The sequence below is a fragment of the Carassius carassius genome, chromosome 32 (assembly GCF_963082965.1).
Source record: "Carassius carassius chromosome 32, fCarCar2.1, whole genome shotgun sequence".
NCBI classification, from domain to species: domain Eukaryota; kingdom Metazoa; phylum Chordata; class Actinopteri; order Cypriniformes; family Cyprinidae; genus Carassius; species Carassius carassius.
Genome location: NC_081786.1, coordinates 6,369,299 through 6,393,174, shown reverse-complemented (window position 1 = coordinate 6,393,174; position 23,876 = coordinate 6,369,299). Strand labels below are relative to the sequence as shown.

Sequence of the window (23,876 nt, the reverse complement as noted above, 5' to 3'; positions counted from 1 at the left end):
AATTTTGTTGACAAAATAAAAAGCCTGTTCACACTAAGGATAACTAAAGCAATAAACATTATAATAATAATAGTAATAATATCGTTTTTAATGTAAAAGCAGAGTCCACATTACAATTATAATGATAACATGTCACAGTTGCGAAAGTGATTCTAACAATATCATTCCATATTTTTTTTCTTCAGCCGATGAACAGTAAAAACACTTTCTAAATCTATCTAAAAGTCTATCAGAATTAGTCCTGCTTTACAAAGCTTGAACATGCAATACGGCATCTGACAGAACTGCAGAATACACATATTATAAACAGAACTTATTATTGTGCTTTGTTGTGAATGCTATTGTAGTTGTAGTTAACATCATAATTAGCTTTATGGTCATCGTTCTTGGTGTGAACAAGCCTTAAAGGGGTCATATGATGTAATGATTTGTGCTGATGCCGATGTTTAAATTGTAGCTTCACGTTTTGAGAAACGCTTAACATTGCAGCGTAGCTGTGTGTTTCATGGCTGCCCTCTACTCTAAAGTGATACCACAGTCGACATTTTCAATTATTAACAGGTTTCCTGAGACCAACAACGTTTCTTGACAACCTAATCTTTTGTCTAAATGTCGTTTTGTGGATGTGGTTGTATTTATTTGCTGGCTAGCAGTGAAGAGGTCGTAAGTGAGTCACCAAGCAATTGTAAATTGGTGGGAGAGGCAGGGTTAGTCTTTCGTTTCAACATAGCTTTGAGTTACACATGATTTCCAAGTGGTTTGGTTTCTTAAAAACATCTTTACATTTGGATTACTTTGTTGGTTTTTTGTTTACAGAACTTCTGATTATGCTTGTGGAAAATGAGAGGAGGAGAGGGAGGGAGCTGTATTGATTATATTGTATTGATGGAAAGAGTTTTGTGTCCAATTGTGTCTTAATGTTTTTTTTTTTTTTTTTGTATATTTTTTTTGTAAGTTTTTTCTAATTGTGTGCCTTTGGACCTAAGTAAAAAAACAAAAAACAAAGACCCATCTCTTTTCTCTTTATTTTACAGAATGGCAACGTGAGACAGATTTATATTATACATAAATTTACACATGTATTTAATAATGTAAATATTAGTAATAAACTAAATTGCACTATTTCATGTTTCATGTACCTTATAAATATTGACATCATTACTGTGTGTGTGTATGGGTATACCTAGTACTTTACCTGTCTAGTCTACTTAATATACTATTTTCTTAATAAACTCCGTGGCTATAATTTTTCACAAGTATGCAGTTAAATAGCCGCATCCCTGAAGTTTATGACACACCAAGCCGTTTGAAAATCGGTTGAAAATTGAGCAAAATATAGTTATTTCAGCACTTCATGCACAATAGACTTTAATGTTATAACTGGACGAGCGGTCCTGTCCTAAGATGGCCGCCGTGTGACGTCGTCGGGTCCCATTGGCTCTCAGCGCCGGTAAGCTTTCTAGCCTTTCTATACATGTCTATGGTTTCAGTAACCACAGTTAGTGCTGAAGCAGTCATGTCAGGGAGATGCTGTGTGTATCTAGCCGAAAGCAAAAGCACTTTATTTGGCCTTCAGAAAGTAGATGCATTTAGGAATCTTTAAGATTACTTAAAACAGAACAGCAATGCATTTTATGGACGACCATATCATGAACCTAGGAGAGGAGGTAATTCTGACTTTTCAGTGATAATCTGGCATTTCTGAATCTGCTACTGTAAGTATGTTTTGTTATTAGTTTAAGTATTTGCTATTGACTGTTCAAATGCTGAGTTTTGCACATGTGTGTGTGTGTGTGTGTGAGAGAGCGAGAGAGAGACACAGGGTCACAAAGTGGAGTCAGTTGTCTTAACCGTCAGTGCCTTGTGTACTGCAAACACATACGAGCTTCATCTGTGTCTGTCACGCGACTCTGTTCCCCTTTCGGCGTGAACTGATGGTAAAACTAAGGATATTATTAACTGTCTTTACATTTATTTTGAAAGATGAAGCTCACGATTAAGGAAAGGGGCATTACATTTCCGATGAGTGCTTGCAGTGTTCAGCCAATCACAATGCACTGGGTCAGTTGGCCAATCAGATCAGACTGCGCTTGTCGGAAGGAGGGACTTTGTAGAAAACAACCGTTTGAGAGAGGCGGGCATAGAGGACCTACAATAATGTACAGTCTTTGAACACTAAAACATTTTAGCATATTCTGATACACCAAATACACAAAATAAAAAAGCATCATATGACCCCTTTAACACTGCGATTACTGTTGTGTGTGAATTTACATACTAAAAATTGTTGTTGTGTTTGTTTGATACATTAGGATATGGACTTGAAAGAAAAATGTCGTTCTTTGATCAGATACATAATATTCCTATAACAACTCAGTTGTTGTTTTTTAAAACATGCTTTAAGGCAAAAATGTACTAGTAATCAGTTTTCAAAGTCAACCAGCTGACATCAGAGATGAAAGATGGATGATATTTAGACTGACAGCCTCATTATGCAGATTTCTTGAAAAAGGATACAGTTCCTTAAAGGACAAAGTCACCATGAGTTTGAAGATGTGTGTTCCATTCTGTCTCTGGGCACTTCTGACTACTGGCGCTGTGCTTGTAAACAGGACACTTAACCTCATCTGGTCTAGTGATGGCCTTTGAGTGCTGTTTTGTCAGTGATGACATAACCATATATTTAAAAAAATAAAAATAAATAAATAAAACTAAGAAGCCTAATTGAGGCAGCTAGGGGGAGACCTGGGGCTGGTCAGCCACAGGGGTTGGTTGAGACAGAGTTTGTTTCTGGGTCACAATAAGGCGCTGTCACAAAATTGTAATATCTGAATGCATGCTCTCATATACTGAAATTCTTAAATTATAAAATGTACAGGGAGAGATTAGTCTGGTTTGTAGCAGGGGAACAGATCTTTAATGCCTACAATGGCCATTAGAGGCAGTACAGGGTTGGTTCTGCTCACACACATTCTGTAATGCGTTCCCTCCATCTCTGTGCTGTATAACTGCAGCAGTGATGTGGTGTGATTGAAACATCTTTGGAGTGAAAATGGACCTTAAAATCCTTGCTAATAGAAGGCCAAAAGTGCAAAGGGGGTGAGCAGATGGAGGGCAGGTCCAGGTTTAAGGTTTTACTTGCAGCCAGAAACACGAAATCTGAAGCTGTTAAGCTTTGCTGCAAACATGTTGCCTTTGAGCTGACACATATATGGTACTTAATATAAATTATTTCTTGTGCATTTCATTTATTTATTTATTTTTTTATATGATGAACTGTGATTGTGTTTTATATCAGTTAACCTTCAAGCCCCATGAAGCAAGCTAAAGGTCTGTCCACAACATATGTCAACACTTCTGAGAGTTCTCATAAGAGATATTTAATACTTAAGCGTAAATTATTCAAATTCTGCCATATTAAAGTGCAAATGACACAGCACCTGGAATTCAAAACTTGTGATGGACAAACAAGCTTCAAACAAGACAGGGAAGCTAACTGAGTCACACAGTTTTTAATATAAAAAAGTGAATCATTATAATTTAAAATTATTGAATTATAATACTAATAATATGCAGTGTATAAGGAGTCAAACGTATCAATAAAGATGTACCGTTTTTTTTTTTACCGGGACGAAATTTCATTGTTGACAGTAAAAAAGATGAGCCACATCGGTGTATAATAGGGATGCACGATATTGGATTTTTGCCGATATCCGATATGCCAATATTTTTAAACTGATACCGATATATTTTCTTTTGTTTGGAAACATTTTAACATTGGAATGGTATTTTAATGTGATGGGGCTGTGTTAGGAATCACTGGACTCTGATAAAGATTTGGTGTGACTGTTTATGTAAATATAGGTTCATCATGTTTCTCAGAATTTTCTTATTCATTCATTATTTCAGTCAAACAGTCAAATTTAAAGTCTGAGCCCGGGAATGAGCAAGGAGAACTGAACTATGTGTGAAGTCAAACCATGTGTGAAGTGCAAACCATTTTTTGGAAAATTAGAATAGCATTTCACCAGATACAAGGAGCTCTGCTCTCCGATCCCATTTGGTCATATTAGCAGCATTTGGCTCAGATGTTTACAGCAATACCAGCTGGAATCCTCACTGACAGTGTCTGTCCGCTTTTCAGATGCCTTCTTCACTTCGGGCTATGTTTCCAAGGTAACGGAGCTGAAGTGTGTACATCAGTGTTCCAAGCCCTTCAGTGTGGAATAACCGGCATTTCTGTGGGACAGCACAAATCGAGGAGAAGAATAAAGCAATTTATCACTGCTTAATAGAGTAATGTTCCTATTTACTAGCTTGCAGAAGAATCTGTGTCCCAGCAAATGTTTTCAGAGACTGAACAAACAAGTGCCATGATGCGTGATGGGATTTCTTTTTTTTTTTTCATTCTCGTCTGCTGTTGAGCAGAGGCCTGATATTTTGACAGGATTTTATGCAAATGATTTGTTTCCTTGTGCCCATGCAAATGTTGCTGTCCACAAGTTCTGTTTGAGTATTGCTATCAAAATTTAGAAAATAAGCCAGTTCTGGTTTGGATTTCAACAACACAGATGCCTTGGGGTGTTTTATTTCTCATCCATCTCCATCTCTGTTGAAGTGATCTATTGATCCAAGTGTACAGCTGGGACACAATGCTGTTTGCACCTCATAGTTATCTCAAATACAACTTCTGAACTGGGATCAAATTTTGAAATAAGTTTTTGAAAGAATTTTCTTATAGTCTCTAAAGCAACCAAGCCAGCTTATATTTGGTCAAGGCAGCAATATACAGTCAAATAGTAATACTGTGAATATTAGTTAATAATAACTCTTTCCTTTTTTAATATACTTTAAAATGTAATTATTCCAGCGATGACATAGCTGTACTTTTATCAGTCATAATTTTCGTCTTTGTCACATGACCTACCAGAAATCGTGTTATGTTGATTTGGTGCTACATTTGTTATATTAGTGTGTATATATACATTCTCTCAGTGGTGTGTTGTGTTCTTTAAAAATGTAATCAATATTCTATTTATTAAAGGCAACCATGAATCTCATCAAGTTTTTACATTTATTCCAAAATAATAAAAGCAGTAACAATATATATATATATATATATATATATATATATATATACATATATATATTATGTTCAGCTATTCTTTTTTATAGTTATCTTTGAACTATTTTTGAATTTATCAGGTCATCAGTCATCAAAGCTCGGTAAATATTGGTCACAGATGCTGAGATTTGACCAAACTGATTAGGCTACTCACTAAAAGTATTACTTTAAAGTAACAGTGTCTGAGTTGTTTACTTGCTTTTTTAAAATTAGTCTTCCCATTAGTGTGTGTATATATATATATATATATATATATATATATATATATATATATATATATATATATATATAATGTAGCATTTATTTAAAAAAATGACATCTTTGAGAATAATTATAATTCACTTATCATTAAAAGATTTTTAAAACCCATAGTATTTGAAGACTAGTTACATTCATCACCATGTTTGTCCTTATTTCCCCTCAGGATGGGCTAATGCTTCATAGACGAGATGCTGATGTGCATTACAACTTTGATGAGATCTTATTTTCCCCTCATTCTTCATGGATTGTGCATCATCTCTTGACCTCATTGTGTGTGGCTCGATCTCTGCGAGTTACCCAACCCTACTGAGGCATCTTAAATGCCCTAATTCATAATTCATTTATGACATTGTTTGCTCATTAATAATGTAGAAATCTTGCGTTTCACTTATCTCATTCCTACAGTTCTGTGAACTCTTTTAGCATTCCGCACATTTGTTCAAGTATCCTCATGATATTGGAAAACAAACAAGCATCTCTTAGCAGACTACATCTATATTTGGACTACGGAAATATATTTATTCTAAAATCAAATGCTAGAGGAGATCATGAATGTTTCTAGAGGGTTATGTGGTGTTATTGTCCTCTGCAGTGACAGTTTTTTTTGTTTCTATATCTAAAATACGCTGCTACCTCACTTGCAGATCAGATCGCTGGCCTCTAATCTTAGCAGAATGCTGTGTGTACTGCTGTTGACAGGCTGTCTGTGGTAGTACTTCTGCTTGAAATCTAATACACAGGGATTTAAAGACTAAACTGTGGTGAAGATAGTGGACAGAAGCCATGTACCTGCCTATTTCAAGATTTGAGAACTGTTTGAATGACAAAGTTTAGTTTTTTACCACTGTATTTTTGAAGTTTGAAATGTGGTAAGCTAGCATTTTGATGCTAGCACAATAATAACTTGGTAAAATGTTAACTACTCACACTTTCAGATAATTAAGTAAATAAAAAATATAGACGTATTTACAGATGTATAAAAAAAGGCTTGGTTTTAACTGCATTTTTTGGGGAGGTGGGGGGGCAGCTGTGGCCTAATGGTTAAGTTTGAAATGTGGCTAGGCTAGCATTTTGATATACAAAATAAAATATACAAAATTTCAACTAATCAATCACATTTTGGTGATAGAACTGCAAACATTTGGCAAAATATCTTTAATATATTTAATAGTTTTCATATCGATAAGTAAGAATAGACCTATTTACAGTATTGCTGGAAAAAGTATGTAAAGCCCTAAATGTATGCATGAGTCATGAAATACGATTGATTAAAATGCTCAGCCTTGGCAAGAATAGTGAAAGAGTACCTGCCTATTAGAACTAAGGTTTGGTTTGAACTACTTTTGAAGTTTGAAACAAGTGGCTAAACTGTGTTCCTTAAAAGGGTTAAAAGTGTTCCTTTGGCTCTGTGGTAGAGCATTGCGTTAGCAATGCAAAAAGGTAATGGGTTCAATTCCCAGGGAACACACATACTGGTAAAAAAATGTGTAGCCTGAATGCACTAGTATATATAGATGTAAATAAGAATATAGTTATTTTACAGTTGCAGGGTAAAAGTATGTGAACCCTTAGATGTACTCAAATATCTGTAGAAATCATAAAGTATGATCATATTGTTTACTAAGTCACATGTCTGCTTAAATAACACAAATTGTGTTCATGTTTTTATTGAACACACCTTTTTAAACATTCACGGTGCACAAAAGAAAACCCTTGGCTTTAATAACCAGTTGACCTTCCTTTGGCAGGAATGACCTCGGTGCTTGTTTATACAGATACAGAATATAACCTGTGCTGCCCAGCAACCTCACATACATTCATAATCATCAGCTACCATTTTCTCTGTCAAGATAGGAGAATTGTACTATGAAAGTTTAAAAAGGAAAACTTTTCTGATGAATCTCTTTGAACCTTTGCCCAGGGGCTCATTCTAAGACATGAAAGAGAAAATGGCAATTTAATGAAAGCAACAACTCCTGAAAGCATCATCCATGGCAAGATCATTTGCCACGGCCTTTAGAGATAACAACAGGAAGAGATGTTACTTTAACAGAATTAAGTGAAGGAGACCTTGGACCTGTTGTCTGCGGAGGATGTCATCTTAACTGCTATGGGAAATAAAGCCATGATGAAAGGCCAGAGTTGGTATGTCATCGCAAGCAAGAATGTTGCAACAATTCGTCAGTGGATTGCTTGCAGAGATAATTAAAACAGCTTTGCATTTCTTACCTCCTTCTTCTGGAGGTCAAAATATCAAGGGCTCGTTTGCAAGGGAAGAAATGAAACAGTCAGAGTTTTGCACTGTTTCTTTGACTGTGCACTGTTATCTCGACCATTAACTGCTACCAGGGCAGTCTGAGATCTCTGACTCATGTGTATAATACACTCCTGCAACTTTCATCTCCATCCAGTCTATTCTTATGGGAAAAGGCACTGTTTATCGTTTAAAATGTGGTCTAAACTACACCTTTAATTTGCAAAACTTGTATCTGCACTCTTAGAAATAATAAAAATTGTTTCTAAAGGAAGAAATTAAATAAATGCATTTAAACTTAAAGCTTTAGATCATTTTAGTTTTTCAGAAATGCTGGAACAACAACACGGACAACCAAACGTCCTTTGGGAAGCAGATCTTAATGAAGCCTGGAAGCAAATCGCATTTGGATTGGGTTTTGTTCAGGCTGAGGTAAAAACAACACCGTGTCATCAAGCACACTGCATCATGTCACATTTAATACAATTACAGCCCACTCAATGCGTTTCCTAATGCAATGTAAGACATCTCCCACACAAACTCCCGGCCACTGTTTATGAAACCTTATTGAATATAACTGCTATATGCATTATTAAAACAATCCTTCACCTTTGTGTTAATGAGAAGGTCATTTTGTGTTCCTGGAAAGACAATGGAAGTGCTTCGGAACTTTTTAAAAGCACGGTGCCGTGACCCGGGACTGGATCTGTATAATTAGGCTGTGATTAGAGTAGACAGAGGGAAATTCAATTAAAGTGCATTAGCTCGGTGCTTCCTAGGGAGAGGGGCTCTAAGAAATGGCCTCCGTTCAGCTGCTCAAAGGCAAGCTGGGGACAAGAGTATGTGGGGTGCCCATCTGTGGGCAGAAGCGGCGACCTGCTCCACTGATCCACCCGTAGGGGGCTGGGGGGGGGGGGGGCGAGCGCGACCGTGACCATCCCTCTCTCTCTTTCTCTGCTGGCACATTGTGGTTTTGATTCCTGCCAAGCGTCCAGGATTAAACACACCCTGTGACCTTATCAACAATTGCAGCTTTTCCTATCTTCCTGGCTGCGTTTCGAACAGACTAAGTGAGAGTGGACCATGCAGTCGAATGGCCTTTAATGAGCGGCACGGTTAATATTTATCTAATAATGCTGTGAGCTTAATGATGGCTTGAAAAACACAAATAGTGACTCTATTGGAAGTCGACATGAATGGAAATGGCTGCCTAGTTAGTTATTCATGCCTCTCAAATGAACAATGCTAATGACTCTCAAAGGTGCCTCACATACTGTCCACTTCCAGTGAGTCAGCTGCCATCTGTTCAAGAAGTCTGTTTTTTTCCCTCTTTCTCTCATTCAAATTTTATGTCCTTTGAAGAAAACAAAACAGTTATTGTAAAGACTTTTTGTGAGATTTTTGTTTAATATTATGTTGAGCATTCCAACCACCCACATAAACTGGTTCTTGAGATGATTTGAACACTTCAGGCTTTCAGTGACTGAAACATTGGATTTTCCTTTGCCAAAATGCAAAAATTATACCTTTTAGCAAGCCACAGAGGCAGTTTCCTTAAAAGTAAACTTTATCTACCCCTGAAGTGTGCATAATTATAACTTATCTAATATACATATATGCGCACTTTAGGGGTAGACTAGGAATATATGTTTACTTTTGAGGCTACTATGCCAGTCTCATGCTTTGAAACCCTAAGGATACTATTTTTGCTCATTTTTTCCTCTAACAGTGGATCCAACATGTTCAACTACAGATATATAAGGAGCAGTATTTCTGAGATGATTGTTGTCTAAACATTTTCCAGAATTAATTTTTTGCGACATCTGCCAATCATGAGTGAATGGAATCTTTTTGGCTATAAATATTTCTTAACAGCCATGAAACATTTCATTTGTATTTTTTTGGGGCTACATTTTAATAAATAATAATTTTAGCATTTTTTTGACATACAATATTTCATTTGGTTTCAAAATTGTATATAACATCAGCCAATCTTTGTCTATATTATTATTATTATTAATAATTTTATTATTATTATTATTATTATTATTATTACTTTCCATTATTATAACAGAATAAAAAATACTCTATTTTGCAGCCTTTTTGCTATTCAGTATAATTAGCTCTTGCATATTTTTAACAGTCTCTCTATAATATTTAATGAAAATAACTGAATAACCAAAATAATTGTATTATTAATTCTAGGACTAATATTATTATTATGTATTAATAATGTATAATTAATGTTTTTGCAATATTTCGCAGAATTTTATTATCAAATAATATATTATCCCTCGCATATTTGTGACAAGCAGCAGGTCATTGCAATATTTAGGATGAGTCAGTCAAGACTTTATTTCTCATAATTTTAAAGTAACATCTCAGTTTAATACAGAAATATTTCACATATGTGTACCATGTGGAGTTCCGGAGGCGTATTAACCTTTTAAGATTTTTTTTTCCTTTTTTTAAATCAGGAAAAGTCACAAAAATATGTTTTAAAATATGTTACGACACAGTTCACATTAATGCAAGTCAGTTTTTTCTTTCTCATTTCGAACCTGGCAAGATTTTAATTGGGACCCTGGTTAGGATGCTGCCTTTTTTTGTTATGGTTTTGTAACATAGTTTTTTTTTCCCAACTGTATCTCTTTGAATTACCCAACCCCTCTATGGGACAGAGCCCTTAACTTTAGTGCCTGCATTTGTAATTCACTTCTAGCATTGTTTGGTCATTAATAATGTACAAGCGTCGTGTTCTGCTTATCTCTCTCCTGCAGCTCTGTCATCTCTCTTAGCATTCTTTTAGCAGGTATCCTCAGGATATTGCAGTTCAAGAGAGAAAAGAGAGCAACATCCATTCTTCTTTTTCCAGAGTACACATGTACTAAGAAACAGTTATTTCTCATGCTTTTGAGGGTTCAGAGCGGTGTGGTGTCAGCTCCTTCAGCAGCGACTAGATGTTTTTGTTGTTTATATATCTAAAACGTGCTGTCAGCTCCCCTGCAGATCGGCCCACGGCCCCCTAACCTTAGCAGAATGCTCTGCCGCTGACTGCCTGTCTGTGATGGTTAATGTTTCCTGTTCTTCTGTTCACTTTGAGCCGTCCTGATTCCACAGTCTGTCATGGCATTGAGCCCAGGCAGGGCAACACTTGCATTTTATATGTCTGCACACCCACATTTGCCTGTTCATCAAACGCAACCCACAGAAAGCAAACGGACCTCTCTGTGTACTGCTTAGCAGGTAGCACAAGTGGATTACATGTTAAAACATCAAATGAATATTGTAGCAAACATGTTTTTATGCCTCTTGCCGCTTTATTTGGTTATAATCAAATTTCCATGCTTCTTCGTTGTGTGTTAGGTCTATATGACAGTGGGCGAAACCGTCTGAATGTGATTGGATTGTTAAATGAGGTCATGTTGTTGGCCTGTGTGGGTGTTCGCAGCTCTGAACTAAAACACAATGTCCTTCTCAGTCTGTTTTTACAGCGAGGGTGAGAGAATTATAGAAACTAATGGAGCGTTTAATCGCAATCTGTCTCCGAGCACTTGTCATGTAGAGTATGTGGTTTTGAGCTTGTGCGCGAGTGCAGATGCGTGGATGTGTGTCGAGGGTATGCGAGTTGATTTCTGAGTTTTTATGTACTTGGGTGAGCTGTGTTAGATTATTCAGGCCAAGTATGGAGTATGATCTGATCGAACATCCAGGCAGCACCTAGTCACAACAATATTTTTAGCATGAAATTGAGCAGTATACCCACGTAGCCAACTGTGTTTTTTTTAGCTAGACAACAACAACGTACCTCAGGACTATGTAATTTGCTAAGACTCATTATGTGGGCCGATGTTAAAACAAATGAATCCAGTTGAAAATGCAGACTAAGTTCTCATCTCTACCCTAAAGTTAGAGAGCCTGAGGCCAAGTAATATCACAACGGACTTATTAGAGGTGTGGAAATAAATAGTCTATTTAGAAAAATCAGCTGCAAGCACTGACTGAGATAAAATATTGTGCTGCTGGATTGAATTTAGACAGCTTTTTTACAGCTAATTAACCCTAGGTTAAAGTTTTACTACTATTATTAATTAATTAGCATTGATTTTAGTAGAAATAGCACTGTTAACGTCTATTTGGAGCATATGTTAAGTGACAGTTCTTACATGACCTTCAAAACAAAATGTGGGTTTTAGAAATAAAGCAGTGCAGCTTTGATACAAGATTGTTCATCAACAGAATGAATGGAATTGGCAGTCCGTGCAGTTGTAAGAGTGTTTGCTGTTGTTTGAGACGGTGTATTTTTTGTCTTTTCAGCAGCTTAAACTATTGATGTACCCAAAACAAAGTAAGAGACAGAAACTTAATGAAAACTGTTGGAAAGAACAGCTACAGCACAGCCAGGCTGGTCTTGCCTGAAATATCTTTTGTGTTTGAGAAATGAATGTTCTTTTGCCAAGATTACAATATTTGAGAAATTTCGAGGCTTGTGTTGCACTTCTAATTAAGTTTGAATTTCAAACCTTATACACAATACTTTGATTTTAATAAGATCATCGCATAACAAAATTATGCAGGGAGATATAAAGAAACTATGACCTTCTACGAAAAGAACCCATGCATCGTAATGAGCTGCAAAAGATCAGGTTATTATTTCGCTGTGCGCGGTTCAGTATTAATCTCATTCATTAAACTAAATTAGTCAATATGATATTTACAAGATGCAATATATACACCTGCAGCATGAATTTTAACCTTGGTTTCCTCTGTCTAGATTTTATTTTAATATATATATATATATATTTGAACATTCTGCTAATGATAGTTACAAGGTACCATATAAAACAAACAGGGATCTTTCATTATGCCAGATGTCAGTTCTGTCAAGCTACTTGAGCTGTATGAATGGAAATACCCAGCTCATTAGTTAGTCGAGCCTCTGAAATGAATAAGGCTAATGACTATCAAAGGTGGTTGATACGGGGGCCCATTTACAGTCAGTCTGTATATTTCTTCTCTAGAAATGTCATTTTCCTCTTTTTATTTCCTTTAAACAGAGACAAAGGAGGTGCTTTGATGATTTTTCTGACACATTTTCTGTTTTATAGCATGTGCGGTCACTCATATGAACAGGTTTTTTTTTTTTTTTTTTTTTTTTAGAGTATTTTAGTTGTTTAATGACTACAGCAAAGCGATTTTTGTTATCAAAGACCTGTACACGGTTTAAATACAGAAGATTTTTTTTTCCAATTCAATAACACCAAAACCATTAGCACCATTAGCATTTTTTTTTATAGCAAATTACATGGTAATTGCCACTTATCATTAAACCTTGGTATTGAAGTTTCACCATTGGCATGTTTGCCACTTTTTATTGACAAGACAGTGGAGAGAGAGCCGAAAATTAAGGAAAAAAAGAGTTCTGAATGGGGTCAGAAAATATTTGCTTATCTCATTTCATTACTTCAAATATCTGCATTATTTTATGGTATTTGTATACTATGTCAAATATGCTGGCAGTTTATCTAATTGCATCATTTTTGACTTATGGAATAGTATACATTGTTACTGCTATTCAAGGCTGCATTTTCATTAATATGGCAAATTGTTACAAATTTGTGTTTAAATTTATTTTAAATGGTAATTAATAATAATAAAAATATATATATTTCAGGATTTCGTGATGATTATATGAAAGTGAAGTGATATTCAGCCAAGTATGGTGACCCATACTCAGAATTTGTGCTCTGCATTTAACCCATCCAAAGTGCATACACACAGAGCAGTGAACACACACACACACACACACGCACACACTCTGAACACACAACCGGAGCAGTGGGCATGCTGCGGCACCCGGGGAGAAGCTGGGGGTTCGGTGCCTTGCTCAAGGGCACCTATAGTCATGGTATTGCCATCCCGAGATTCAAACCCACAACCCTAGGGTTAGAAGTCAAACTCTCTAACCACTAGGCCACAACTTCCAAGATTATATGAAATAATCTTCTTATGCTTCTTGTGAAAACCCCAATCTTTTAAACAGTAGTGCATGTTATTATTATTCATGCAACATGTATTTGTATTTTGGACACACGAATGCAACAAGTCAAACAGGACCTGCAAGGCTAGACTTGTTTATGTAGTGAGATATGGCATTTAGTGACTGCCTATTTTTCTCTCATTCTCTTTTTTAATGTGTTTATCCCCTTTTGCCTACTTTAAATATATTCAAACGCATGCATAGTCATTCCAAAAGATAGTAGAGAGCTTGTCCGATCTGTTGAACAGCCGGTGTTGCTGAGACCTCCCTTGCCCACTTAACTGGATGCAATTAAACCAGTGCTGTATCTGGCCTAAAGCAATCTGTTTGCATAACAATGGACCACGGCAGATGATCTAGGTTATGAGGTGATAAGAAGAGAAACTCAAGCTTGTACCTGCGGGTCAGGAGCAGCTGGTGTGGACGGATGCCAGACTGGGCAGCTGGGTCACCGGGGATTCTGGGCAGGGTCCTACCGTCACTTTGTGTCACTTGGGGGGCCAAATGACCACTTCGTTAATGTAAGAACTCTGAAAGGTCATAATCACACACAGTTTTTCAGGTGTGTAGTGTACAAATGGACAAAGCACAATTTTGAGTGGGGACAAGTTAAAACGAGAGAGCCAATATAGATAAGTTAAGTGGAGGATGCACACGTGATCAGACATATTGAGCCATGGTGCTCTGGTTGATGACATGAGTTCAAGTCTGGCTCAATACTAAATACTACAATTAAAAACTACATGCGTTTAATACTGAAATTGTAAAATGAAACTGTTCCTGTTTTTTTTTTTTTTGCCTTTGTATATTATCGTATGCCTTTAATATTAATCAAACAGAGGTATTCAGTTCACCCAAAAATGAAAACTTAATCACTCTCGAAGTGTTATTATGGACAATACATTCATGTTTTGGCCAGAAGTGATGATTTTAAAATGTAAAATAAAAACAAAATTCTTAATAATAGATTTTTTTTCTTACAAACACACAACATTTCACTTCACAAGACGTTAATTGATGGAGTGGAGTCATGCTGATTACTTGTGGATAATTGTGATGTTTTTATCAGCTGTTTGCACTCTCATTCTGACGGCACCCATTCACTGCAGAGGATCTATTAATGAGCAAGTGAAGTAATGCTAAATTTCGCAGAATCTGTTCCACTGAAGAAACAAACTCACCTACATCTCGAATGACCTAAAGCAGAGTAAATTTCAGCAAAGAATTTCGTTCTTCATCTTCATCAACTTTTGTTACTGCTTCGTTTTAATGTAGTGTTGACTGTAAAAAAAAGATTTTAAGGTTGCATGCCATCCTTTTGATGTATGATTTTTATATGAATAAACTTAAATTCAATATATATACAGTGCCACTTGAAATTTTGTGAATCCGTTGCAGAATCTGTGAAAATGTAATTTAAACAAAATAAGAGCGGTCATACAAAATAATTTTTTTTAATCATTATTAAGTACTGTCTTGAGTAAGATATTTAATCCACAAGACAAAAAATAAATAAATAAATAAATAGAAATAGCTGCAATTATTCAAATAACCCATTCAAAAGTTTGTGAACACTTGTTCTTAATACTGTGTGTGGTTACTTGGATGATCCACAACTGTTTTCATCCCCCTGCTCTTAATGCATCTTGTTTCATTCTGGAGTATCACTGAATGTTTGAACCTTTTTTAATAGTTGTGATTGAGTCCCTCAGTTGTCCTCAGTGTGAAAAGATGTATATCAAAATCATACAGTCACTGCTGGAAAGAGTTCAAAAATGCAAAAGATGCTGGAAAACTGAAGAATCGGCAGGAAAAGGTTTTTTTTTTTTCTTTTTTTTTTTTTTGAAGAAGAAGAACAGTGCTAACTGTTCAGAACAAACAAGGGACTTATGAACAACCATCACAAAACAAAAACCAGTCGTTTCTCATCCAGGTAACAACACACAGTATTAAGAACAAGGTTTTACTTTTGAATGGGTTATTTTAATAATTTTCAGATTTATTTTTTCATCTTGTTTGCTAAATTTAAAAATCTGTAATGTAAAATGTCTTACTCAGGACAGTACTTTATTTACTAAAAATTAAATAAAAATATGATCTCTATTATTTTGTTAAAATTACCCACATTTGAGATCCATATATATATATATATATTATTTTTTACTTTTATTCATGGAGCTAATATAACTAAAAAGACTATTTACACCCTCAAATAGTAATTTGTAACTTGAATGTGTCCTTTTTTATCTTAAATATATTGCCATATTTATATTTATTTCGGAAAAGTTATTAAATGAAAATATGTTGTATTTTACTAAATTAAAAAGTAATGAGGGTAAAATTGTAATAGAGAACAGTGAAATTTCAGTGGTACTGACTGCTGTAATGGTGGCATTGATGCAACACTATTTAAAACTGAGTTTATTTTGCAGGAATGTTACTTTTGCACCAAGAAAAGCTGTAGGAGTACATCCTACTTACACCATGTTCACGATCTGATTTACTGGTTGCCGGAACCTCTTTCATTTCATATTTACTGTGAATGAATTCATATAAGTACTAGACTCACATATGCACACTATATGCCAGAAAGTTGCATGTGCCAAAGAGCTGTCATATCTGGTGTAACCACAGGCTCAATCAAAGTGGCCGCAGGGGAGCACTTTCCATTCCTGTTGCTCCAATCTTATCACACCGATTAAATTAGAGGTTAAAGAGGCCTACTGATAGGCATTGACAGCCAGTCCACATGCTTATGACACAACCCTACAACACACAAAATCATTCATGCTTAAACGGGATGTCGACTCCTACACAAACACCTGCCATATCTGAAACCCAAGCCAAGTAAGTTCTTCCTTCAGGAGATGTAAAGTCTCAAAGTGCGTTAAATTTACCTGGAAACAGCGAAAAACTCCAGCTGTTCGCGGTACGTGACTGAAACTTCACTGCAGATAATCAGAGACTGGAAAGACTTCCTCTGTGAGATACATCTGAAAAAAAATAAAGGTTCTTTCACTTTAGTTTTGCAGTCAAACACTTCAAAGAGACAAAGCCTCAAGGAGAAGGTCTTCAGAGCAACTTTGACAACATATAAAACACCTAATGATAAAAGCGTCTCATGATTTTTCTCACAATCTACAATGTGAAGATTGTCAAACAGAGTGGATGTGCAGATTTCAGGTGTGAACTCCCTCTGATGCATTAACATGAGTCATCGTCTGTATTACTCGCAGCGAAGTGCTCAAGACTTCAGTTAAACTTCTGTTTCATCTCAGTAATGCTGTTACCCTCCATGGCCTTTTCCCAAGTACCATCAGATTCGTCAGTGTGTCACAGTTCCTTTTTCACATGCTGAGCCAATTAGGTGAAAAGGAGGACTATACTACTTTCTCTTTGGCCTGATCGGAATTGTAAAATATAAAGATTAAAATATTAGAGAAAAAAATGTATATATATGTACAACCCGAATTCCGGAAAATCTATCTATCTATCTATAACAAAATGTTACTTTTTGGGAGACCTATAAAATAATTACTTTATCTCTGATATATTATTTTGAGTTATTGTTGATATTTAAACGATTAAGGGTTTGATGCACACCAGTCTTCCACAGGCATCATTAATGCTGACAGGCAGTATAGAGGCTGTTTTTCCTGACTCAGATGATTCTTGGACAGACGAGATTGCTTTAAAAAAAAAAGGAATACAAACAACAACAACTACTTTTAAGGAAACGTGTGTTGTCTTCCCAATTCATGGTATATATTAGCAAATTAAACTGTAAATTCTCACAGCATGAATTCAATTGTGGTATGTCTTAACATTTAGATAGCATTTCTATAATCTTTTCTTTTCCATTAGGGTTTGTAAATATTGTACTGTAAATATACATTTCTGAAATGTATATCAGTGCTGGAAAAGGCTGTGTACTATGATTGCTCCTTCTCAAGTGCTTTCTGGGTTGAATAATTTACATGGCACAATCTTGGAGTTTGATGTATGTGATGGGCAAACCCAAGGGCGGGATAATAGCATGCAGGAGAGGCAGAAGAAGTGGAGACAGAGAGAGATGAGTGAGTAACACCAGAGAGACAATACGCCTCTGTCTTTCTCACACATCATCCCTCACTGCTTATCTGCCAAGCGGGGGGACATGCCTTTTGGACAAGCTTTTGCCGGTTAAAAAATCTATGTGACAAACTGTTTTGGCATCTCATACCCCTGGGATACATTACAATTAATAAGTAAGGATGTGAAGGAGATGTCCAATGACTGCTGTCAAACCTTGTCATGTGTGTATTTGCCCACAAGTTGTTCCCACAAAAAAAAAAAAAAAACATTCATCAAACCTATTTGATGTGGTGTTCCATTTAACGGTTTATGTATATGTGTGTGTGTATGTTTATATATATATATATATATATATATATATATATGGGAGGGTGGGTGCTTGTTTCAAATATTTTATTTTGTTCTATTCTACTCTATTCTATTCTTATCATTACTTTGTCTTCCACTTTTCTTGGGTGAACTAGAATGTCCATTTGATGTCACATAATGCAAATAGTGGTTTGCCTTTGCATGTCTGTCAGATGGTGATTTTTTTTGGTCTTTGTGGTTTAGACTCTATGGCATTAGTTAAAAATCTGGTTGCACAAAGCTATATGAATATAGACTTATTGATCAATGTGTGGTTGAGTTTATGGAGATGTGGGACTGAAATCAAAGCCAGTGGTTTCGGGTGTTACCTTCAGAAAGGTCTGACAGGATCAGCTCTGAGGGCTGAGCTGTCTGAAACATGATGAAACAGATGAAAGCTCTTCTGTGCTCCATACACATCTTAGCCAAGGAGAGGAAGGGTGTGAGATAATCTGTTTGTTCTCAAAGAAGGGAAAAAGCACCATCAATGACTTCAAAGCATCATTTTACTCTTTGCGCTATTGCTGTGATCACATGACTCTGGGGAGAGACGGAGAGGTTGAGGAAGATGAAGGAGAATGTAGAATCTCCTCTCAAATGTCACATGAGGGAATGCAATCATCTGCATATTCTACTCGTTTGGCAGCAGAGATTCATCCATCCATGAAAAACAAAATTTTCAAGACGGGCCACATTATGGAGCATTTGTTCAGTATACAAGATCAATATTAATGTTATCTCTCAGGGAGCCATCACAACAAATCGGGGTTGGTGTGAAACAAATATGTCAGGGTAACCGATTGCTGGGACAAATTTATTAAGTTTCAAATGAATAATTTATGTCCTGGAGCAGGTGAGCTACATTTAACTGCATGTAATTTTGTCATTGGGAATTTACTTGCAAAGAGCATCTTTATATTTCTTCAGCTTCTTTACAAGAACCGTTTTATTTCAAACTGGCAGATCAAGGTTAACAATTCAGCTCGCTTCCATCTCACAGAATTCATGTTTTTTACTCCCTGATGGAATCTCTGCGCCCTTACTGTAATAACAAAGCACTTTTGCAACATAATTGAGATGTGATAATTAGCAGTTGAAAGATTTCTTTCTCTCGTTCACTCATTTCTTGGAAATTTGTTGATGGGTTGTAAGTACAAGTTCTGTCAGTAAGCAACTGTGGAGTCTTTGCATTGCTACAAATTTTTATGAAATCCCATGTACAGTGTGCTGGCACCAACCTGATATTCTGAAATGACATTTGATAGTGGAGGCTGGCAGAAAGGGAAGTCAAGAATCCCAATATGCTGCCAGGACCAGCGATAATTTTGCAGGCCTGTATGTTCGGGATGCAAAGGAAGAGTAGCGAGGGATTGGCACGTAGTAATACATCTTGTGGTAATAAAAAAAATAATAATAAAGTGGGAGGTAAAACAGCTCAAACTTTGAAAAGGTCAGTAATCAAAAGTGTACGGATCACTTGCTGGTGAATTCCTGAGCAGGATGCGGTTTAATTAATGGAGCTTATCAGTGCTGGCTTTGTGCTGTAAGGCCATGAGCTGGGTTATCTCATGCACATTATCAGATGGCTGGAATGGGATGGACATCAAGTGTGTGGTTACAAAAGTTGGCCTGAATCTCAAAAACATTCTAATCTACCTTATTTAAGCAATGAAATGTATTTGGGTCATTCGATGACAAACCTGTCCTTGACTTTTCAATCAGGAAGATTTGAAATATTAAAGAAACACAATTTAAAATGATTTCCTCTTTTTATTCTTAATGTGGTATAACCCTGCTTTCATATTTTACAATTATTATTTTATTTATGCATTTTACTATATAAAAGCAAAATGACCATTGAATGATATAAATAATTTAACAGTTTGTCCCTCTATTTCATTGAATTATTGTCATCAGTGTTAAAACTAGAATTTGGAAAGTACATTCAAAGTGCTGCCCAGATCAGTGTTAATTAGAAGACAAAGCTGTATATATTTGTCATATTTTCTTACCATACTAGAAAAAGTTTAGTTTGAAACACAATGCAGTTTAGGTTATTTTGATGACATCTTAGAAAAAGTATATTTTTATTAATAAAATCAAAAGTAGTTCTTTATAATTAGTAATATGACCATTTCTAATAATTTATAATACTCATCAGCAGTGCTGGGTAGTAACTACTAGTAATTAACACTACTGTATATAAGGAAAACCCGTAACGGCAAAGATGGAAGTTGTATGCACATGTCCCGCCCCTCCCGCTGGAAAGCCAATCATCTGCTTTTAACAGTCAAGCCGGGAAAAATTTAAGCCTATCGTCTGGTTCCACTGATGCGCACAGTTGAGGAACCCTTGCGCATGCGTAGTAAAAGTATAACCTGTGGGGAAAAAGGCGTTTTAAACCTTATTTTGGGGCAAAGTCATCAAAATCTTTCAGTGATTTTTATCATATTTTACTGCTGTTTCTATACATGCAGTTTTTATGTCCTGGTGACTAGTGAAAGTGCAGTTCTGACTCTCTGCCCATTCATTTAGATAGGAGCCTGGTCTTGTTAGTCTCAAATAGCTGCCCGGAGGCTTTGCCAAGATGGCGGCCGAGTGGCACGACTTGCCTAAAAGGATTTTGGTAGTAACTGATTATATGTAATCTGGATTATGTAATCAGATTCCAAAAACAATGTACTTGTAATTAATTACTTTTTTTTATGAATTACATGATTACATATTCTTCACACAATGGCAGCAATTTATGTATAATTTATTGTTTTTTGCTTTTAAAGTTCCCTTTCTAAAAATCCTTCTGAGTCATCCCATTTGGCTTTGAAAAGCTTGTTTAATGCATTTTATGATGTTGATATCATAGAATGAAATATATTTTCTGTCTCTGTGCTTTTTTATAACAATGCGGTACATTTAATGGTATGAAACAAGTTAGATAAAAAATTATCTAAAAAGTAGTCAGAATGATGAGTAACCTAAATTATGTTACTAACTGCAATTTTTGTAATGTAATAATCAGCAATGAATTACAATTTGTAAGTAATCTACCCAGACTTGTTTATCAGGTTTAAAGGTACAAAACAGAACCCAACATGACTCCTTTCCTTTCTTCATTGGTGCTTTTTCTTGTGTGGGTTAGCAGAAAGAGTGAATCTCCAGGTTTGCTGTGTCATCAGTCATTCATTACTCCTTCTTTTAAGAAAATGCAGATAGTGGTGTTCCCCTCTCTCCGTTGTCTTCCAGGTAATTGTCAGAGAGACGAGCTCTGCAGGAGGTGAAAGCTCAGGCCCTTAGAGATGCTACTTGAACTGTCAAACAAGACTTGCAGATACAGTTTGGTGCTTCATCCATTTTTAAATGCAATGACTGACTAAAAGGTTTAGGTGAGAATGCAATTGCTCACATGTGATGTATAGAGGCAAAAATAGAAAGCTAGATGGGCACTGAACTCATCAGGGACTTTGTTCAAAATAAACTTTTTGTTTAGCTAGGATATCTTGAGTATATTCAGAATGGAAGCTGCTAAGGTTGGCAGATATTTACACATTGTATTCTTATTGTTATTTGTCTTGGTAGGGGTTGCAAGGTCTTACAGTTTAGGCACAAACACCAATTGCTAATTCTTGCCCCATTAACATTAATAGTTCCATAGAGCGCAACAGCAAAATTGACTGAATGACTCGGTTGAGTAAATGATTCAGTGACTCACTCACTAAAGACGGTTAATAATTAGAAATAAAATGTTTATTTTTAATTAATTAATTTGGTGTAACACTATAAATGGTCAAAAAAATTAGGCATTTATGTGTAAATTTGGATATTAAGATCTTTTTATATAGTTGTTTTTGTTTCTGATGTCAAAAAGTTAATGTTCAGTCTGCTCTGATTGGCCAACTGACCCAGTGCATTGTGATTGGCCGAACACCGCAAGCACTCATCGTAAATTTAATGCCCCTTTCCATAATCGCGAGCTTCATCTTTCAAAATAAATGTAATGACAGTTAATTATGTCCTTAGATTTACCATCAGTTCAAGCCCGAAAGGGGAACAGAGTCATGTGTCAGACACCGTGATGAAGCTTGTATGTGTTTGCAGTACACAAGGCACTGACGGTTAAGACAACTGACTCCACTTTGTGACCCTGTCTCTCTCTCTCTCTCTCTCTCTCACACACACACACACACACACACACACACACACACACACACACGCGACGTGCAAAACTCCACATTGAAACATTCAATAGCAAATACTTAAACTAAAAACAAAACGTACTTCCAGTAGCTGATTCAGAAGCACCAGATTGTCGTTGCAAAGTCAGAATTACCTCCTCTCCTAGGTTCATGATATGGTCGTCCATAAAATACATTGCTGTTCTGTTGTAAGTAATCTTAAAGATTGCATCTACTGAAGGCCAAATAAAGTGCTTTTGTTTTCGGCTAGATACACACAGCATCTCACTGACTTGACTGCTTCAGCACTAACTGTGGTTACTGAAACCATGCCTACTTTCTTTGTGTGAACATTTGTGTGGCATTACGCAAATATTTCCACATAGTGACGTAGACGTGGGGGGCGTGTTTGAATGAGCCATTTTAGGAGGAGTGACAGTCTTAACTTTGATAAAGAATATCTCTTTGGATTTGAGACTTTAGTCTTTGCAACTTTACAGATCTTCTTCATGCACTAACACTCCAAAGAGAAAGGAAAATTTTAAATTGCATCATATGACCCCTTTAAGTTTTTATACTGATGAGAAGTTTTTCATAATACATAAGGCTCATTTATTTGATTCCTTATGATATGATTCCTTATAAATAATTCAGACATCAAATGTATATTTATTTTATCTTGGGCCTCATTGGCCATGCAGATTCTAAGTATGGGTTTGTCCATCACTTCTTTAATGCATTTACTTTGAAAATTAGACTTATTCTGTGTATTACAGATTCCAGAAAATTCAGAAGACTGTAAGTTCAGCTTCCCTTCTCGATTACTCGCTTAAATCCTTTCCTTCACCTCATCAAGAGGCGTATGAATAATAAATCATCTTTAAAATTTGATTCTGGAGTATTACGCGGAAGCACATTGAGAATCTTTTACCGGTTTGAACGTGAGTGGATTATCCAACTCTCTTCCATCATTTGTGCTATGAAAGAAGGCAGGAAAGCGGAACTTTACAGAGAAGATCAACAGGAAACAGACCTTTACAGTCAAATGTCTGCTTATTTTAGAAATGGATAAGCTTCAAATTTAATTTTTGAAGTATATTTATGCGCCATGCTAAGCTAGTGTAAAATTAGAGCCCTGGTTTAGCCTAAATAGAAAAGGAAGTGCAATTAAGGCTGTTTTTTATTGAATATGTCTACATTGATCAGTCTTATATGGCCTCTCTGCGAATATGTGAGATAACTTGGCCATAAATACAAACTCTTCGACCCAATGTGCGATAAAACAACTATATATAATATCAGGCAGGAGCTGAGAGAGTAAAACAGGCTGCTGGGGATGGTGTGTACTGTCAGCATTCATTTGTGCAGCAGTATCCCTGCACTGGGCCGGCCCACACCTACAATCTCTTCACATGAATAAAAAATGACATTTCAATTTATCTTTGTTGTTACGTTCTGGCCCTTGCATACTGATTTTCTATGTTTCAGGGAAAATGAAGCGGTAGAAAAACAGAACAGAATCTGCCAGGGAACTCACAGTGCCTTCCTTGAATAAGAATCAAACGTTAATCTACCAGTCGGGAGGATATATTATTGCTTTTT

General features: G+C 36.1%; 1 long non-coding RNA gene across 2 annotated transcripts in view; it reads left to right on the top strand.

Moving 5' to 3' along the window:
- LOC132112508 (uncharacterized) overlaps window positions 1–23,876 on the top strand; it is a 186,367-nt gene that overhangs the window by 98,300 nt on the left and 64,191 nt on the right. For both annotated transcript variants that reach the window (XR_009424970.1, XR_009424969.1), the window contains one exon: window positions 7,969–8,072. This is a non-coding gene — a long non-coding RNA (uncharacterized LOC132112508). The remainder of the gene's footprint in view (window positions 1–7,968; window positions 8,073–23,876) is intronic.